The sequence below is a fragment of the Salvelinus alpinus genome, chromosome 15 (genome assembly GCF_045679555.1).
Source record: "Salvelinus alpinus chromosome 15, SLU_Salpinus.1, whole genome shotgun sequence".
NCBI lineage: Eukaryota > Metazoa > Chordata > Actinopteri > Salmoniformes > Salmonidae > Salvelinus > Salvelinus alpinus.
In genome coordinates, this window is record NC_092100.1 from 39,173,747 (window position 1) to 39,179,487 (window position 5,741).

Sequence of the window (5,741 nt, forward strand, 5' to 3'; positions counted from 1 at the left end):
CAGCTGATTAAAACCCCTTCACTGCCGGCCAGGGAAATTGAAATGTATGCACATGTTTCCCAGTTTATGCAAATACTTGAACCATGACGTGAAACCGTGAAAGAAAGAAGGCCATGTTTCAGTTATGGTGACGCACAATCACATGTAGCCTAACTAACCTAACCTTCCTGAGAGTATGATGGAAAGTGTTCATATGTAAACCAACATCCTTCTATGCTTTGCTCTCTATCTCTGGCTCTTCTTTCTTGAACCAGTTTTAGAACAATTGATACATCCATACTTCTCTGCTTAGTCATAGCTTTCTCATGCATGTTTCTAGAGAAACTGTGTACGATGCATGACTGATCTTACAGTGCAATGTGAGTCTTTGCACTGGCCCCCATATAAATATCTACAAAAATGTGATAACACCTCTTAAACTTGAGTGATATATTTATAATGCTAGTAAGCTTTGGGCTTTGGTGGAGAGAATGCGTTTCGGAATGAACCTTAGACAACAATACATAAGTTGTCAAAAAGTATTTATTATGATGGACTGTGAAAAACCCAAGGGATCATCATCTATTAATGTACTGTGTGAGAGCAGAATATGATGTTTTCTGTCATTTAAATAGTTGAGGCTGTGTGTAAGTTCAGATGGTGTTCAAGGTACAATGTGTTCAACCTCCTTTCGTTACAGACCCTAGGTGCCCCCCTGTGGAATATCACGTGTCGTTACATGGGCATCAACATTTGTTTTTGAGGGCTGCAAAGAAAAAAAACATGGATAATGTTAGAATAAAATCATGCCGAGGAAACCTATTGGTCAGAAACGGTTGTTCAGCATTCTCAAATTTCATAAACGCTGTGTTTGGATAGATCCTCATTTCCAATGCTGTTATACAAATAGTTCCACCTGACAATTTGACAGTGTTGCTACACATTGAAAATGTGAGGAATTATTGCACCAAGGTGTGAGTCAGATGTGCCTCCTTCGGATTAATACAATGTTCAATCGGACCTTCACTTATATTAGTCCGGTCAGCACTTACCTCTTCTCCTTGGTCAACAAATCAACAAATCCAATGAAGAAATAAACGTTCTACTAAAAGGGTATACTTCATAGCTCACAAGAAACCAACAACACACACCACAGATAATTTTCAACTGCAATAAAACTTTATAGAAACAGAATTCTTTGGAACATGCTGATGTTAAATTAACATTTGACTAACTAGAATAACAAGTGGATTAATATTAATCTGTAGTTGATACTGAGGGACATATTCTATCATCACTCTAGCGTACTAGATACTCTGGGTACTCCCAAGGGGTTGAAGCAGTCCATCTCAGGAAGAGAACACTCTTCGAGAAGCTACACACCCCAGGGATGAAAGTACTTTGACAGCTTGTGGCTCCTGTTGGATCTCATAGGAAAAGTCTGTTCCAACAGTACTTCCGACAGTAGCTGCTGCTGCTGCTTATGCACAACAGCCTGGATCGGTGGGCGCTGAATCAATTCTGTCACCTGCCCTTTGTGGTTTGGGGTTGAAAGGGCATTGGAGGTACTAGGATGGCAGGCAGAGCAGACGCTGGGATGATGCTGGCTGATCCTCTCTGGTCCATGGTAGGCCATGAGGTCTCAATAGGGCTCCCGATTGGCGCAGCCGTCTAAGGCACTGGTCCCATAGGGCGGCTCACAATTGGCCCAGTGCCGTCCGGGTTAGGGTTTGGCCGGGGTAGGCCGTCATTGTAAATAAGAATTTGTTCTTAACTAACTTCCCTATTTAAATAAAGGTAAAAACATTTTTTCAATTATGATATGTTTGTGCGCGCGACCCCCTACAACTACAACTGGCTTTGCTCCATCTCTTCAGAAAGAGACTCTTCATCCACCTCCAAGATCGAGGGCAGTGATGGAGAGACACACGCATGGAAGAAAGGCCCAGACTTAAAGTTAACATCCCAGTGAATGGGCTTCACTCTCTTCCTGCGCCCTCGTTGGCTATTCTTCCATTCCCGCTTGGCCTTGGCACGGGAGGCGGGCATGTGCCACCGCTTGATAGGAGGCTGTTCCGCCAGTGGGGCCAAGGGGGTCAAGAGGATTTCAAAGGGGCACTTCTCGCCCGCCTGCACGGCTCTCCTACTGGTCAGTAAAGCGGAGTGGTCGGTGCGACCTGTGTGGCTGGGCGTAGGTCTGGGCAGGGGGTGACAGCCATCATCTCCGCCTACGTTAGCTGGGTGGCAGATTAAAGGTGGACCACAAAGGAATATCCTCTCAGTGCTACTGAAGGACAGGGGCTCAGAGGGTAATATGATTTGTTTGTCACCCAGTTGTTCTTGTAGCTGCTGGTCCAGCATAGCAGACCGGATCTGTAAGAGCTGGATCCTCTTCGACACACGCCGTGATCTGGCGTTGGCAGGCCGGGCTGGCACTGGGTAGGCAGGTGGGGCAGGCACTCGGCTGGAAGGAACCGGAGAAGCAGATGGAGTAGGCACCAGAAGGTCAGGCACATGGCTGACCATTGGGGTAGGCAATGGGATGGCCATCTGGGCAGGTGAGGCTGACACTGCAATGGTTGGCAGTACAGGGGGAAAATTGGTGCTCTCCCTCCTACCCATGGAGTTTATAAGCTCTAAGGTCTGGTTAGGGAACCTCAGAGTGCTGCCGTCAGTATGTCTTGTTATCCTAGCTATCCCGGTCTTGGGTCGTGCCAGGCTTCTGCTGGCCTGGACCTCCGGCTGGAGGACATCCACAGGAGAACATGGCGGCTGCAACAGGCTGCCGTCGGACAGAGACCGTCTGGCCTGAGCAGGAGGAGAGCGGTGACTTTGGTCCTGGATGTTAGACGTCTTGAGAGGATTGGCCTGGATTCTGACCTCAGACTGGCTGCATGGAGTCCCAGATAAAGGAGCTACTGCCTTGGCTGCATTGGAGCATACATTGGGCCTCTTAGGGATGCTTCCTGGTGTCTGTGGTCTGCTGGATTTAATCTCTGGCTCCTGCTTTTTGCTGGAGGTAAATGTGCTCCCTCCGGTTTTGGTTTTGACCGGATCCAGACGCTTGCTACCCATCTGTCCCTCCAGCTGCAGACGAGGCATGCAAGGCACCTTGAGGGTGTTTTTGTTCCTTTGGACATTGAGAGAGGTCACAGTGAGCATTGGGAGCCTGATGGGTGGAGTGGCCATTGGAAGCCTTCCCATGTCAGCCCTCTCTTTAGTCACATCCATGTTGTGGAAGTGGGATCGGCTATTCTTTCTCCCTGGTGGCATTGGCTGTAGGACAATATCACTGGCACTCCGGACACTGAGGATGTCTGTCAGGCTGTTCTCAGAACTGTTCTGACTGGTCTCTTGTGTCCGAGTCCTGGACTTCCCTCTGTCTTTCATGGCTGTGAGAGTCACAGTGGAGGAGCAAACAGCAACAAAAAGCATGTTTGAGAATAAGAATATAGAATAAATTACAATAGATTTTGATCAAAGTTGTTACTATAAATTTGTGTTTTTCCACTTTCAAAGGACATTCCAATTCCTGCCAAAATGTTCATAAATTCATAAAAACGAAAGATTCACAGACTAAGCCCTACCTTCAATTTGGATTTCCAGATAATTTGCACACGTAGGATTTGACTATACAGTTTCAACAATATATTCTTGAAAACAGAAACACAAGACAACAAGACCTAGTCACAAATCACAAAACATAACAGTTTTTCTGACAGTTGTTGGTCAAATAAAGTTGTCATAAGATAAAAGTAATGTATTTGAGATTATTTCATTAAATTATAGGTCCTACCTCAGTTCAGGAAGAGCGTCAATGACCTGTCTATGGAATGTCTTATTTTAACAAAAGAATGCTTCATTATGACATCATGTACATTATGACATAGCAGCCGTCCACATCATAAAAGTTTGAAAACCACTTGAATAGGCATGAAATGTAACATTAAATATAATAGGCCTAATTCAACAATTTAATAAAAATAATAGTTTGACAGTAATTATTCAGTTTACTGGCTTTTATTTTCATTACAGTAGTGGTTTTGAATTTATTAAAATGAGAGTAGGCCTAGTGAGTTTAGTAGAACTCGATCGCTCATTGAACATCTGTGTGGAACGTTCGCAGCTAACGGCACACAGACACCTTTGGAAAAAAAATCACGATTTTAGTTTCATATTCAATTTATCAGCATATATGCACGGCAAATAAATTCCCACTACTCAAATAAATCTGAAAATCGCAATTATCTATTTATTATAGCATCCTCTTAGAACGAGAATCACTGTGGTGTCAATGTTTTTGATTATGTCCAAGTAGGAACATAGCTACAGGTATTTTGACTTCTGTACTATAATAGTAGTAGTTGTGTGTGTTTTCTTGTCGTGCATTCGTTTTGAGTCAACGCTAAACCCACAATATTTTGGTCCCATTCTGTATTAGCGCCGTCAGCCAATGGGGGAAGTGACATGCCTGATGCCTAAATTGATATTGTCGACCAAACACATTTCAATATCACTTTTGAAATACAATAAATAGCCTGTTAATTTTATTATTATCTACAAAACAAGTGAATAAATGATATGTTGTCTTCACGTCTCCAACTCAACCAGAAATAAAAGTTAAAGAATGTAATTTAGCCAGTGTCTTAGATTGAACTATCCAATCAGTAAATATATCCTTTAAATGTTGATATTTGGTTGCGTTGTCAACTAAACACAATTCAATATTACTTTTGTAATACAGTAAATAGCCTGAAGTTAAGGCTATCTTACAAACTAATGTAACAGTATTTATTCAACCTTAAAATAAGTAACAGATACATGGCCACATTTTGAGGTTTCTGTAACTATACATTTATCTGTATGTAACATTAATCATATAATGTGTGCATGTTCAAATGCATACTTTGGGTTGTGGCAGATCTGTGGAGATATTCACAATTGCTGTAGTCTATGTAGAATCTCAAACAGCATTGATCACTTGCACCATGTACTTTTAAGTTGACTGAGAACATACTGTCATTTACAGCAACAACCTGGGGAATAGTTACAGGGGAGAGGAAGGGGATGAATGAGCCAATTGTAAACTGGGGATTATTAGGTGACCATGATGGTTTGAGGGCCAGATTGGGAATTTAGCCAGGACACCAGGGTTAACCCCCCTACAATAAGTGCCATGGGATCTTTAATGACCTCAGAGAGTCAGGACACCTGTTTAACGTCCCATCTGAAAGACAGCACCCTACACAGGGCAGTGTCCCCAATCACTGCCCTGGGGTATTGGGATATTTTTTAGACCAGAGGAGAGAGTGCCTCCTACTGGCACTCCAACACCACTTCCAGCAGCATCTGGTCTCCCATCCAGGGACTGACCAGGACCAACCCTGCTTAGCTTCAGAAGCAAGCCAGCAGTGGTATGCAGGATGGTATGCTGCTGGCGATAAAGCACAGTGTGGTTTGGTCACCAGGGTTGTGGGTGCGATTCCCATGGGTGACAAGTGTGACTAAATGACTAAAATGTAAATAACCAGTGGTGGAAAAGGTACTCATTTGTCATACTTTCTTTTTGTACAATATATTTATTGGCATTTCTTTTTTTTTAACAATTTAACAATTGTGGAAGGACCACCAGAGGGCAGGCTGGGCTCACGGATAGTAGCCCAACAAGGCATGCGAGACAAGGTAACCAGAGGCAATTAAGCACAGCTGACGGTACTAATGACATATTCTCTTTCCCCTATAAGAGAGAGGGGGGAACAAGC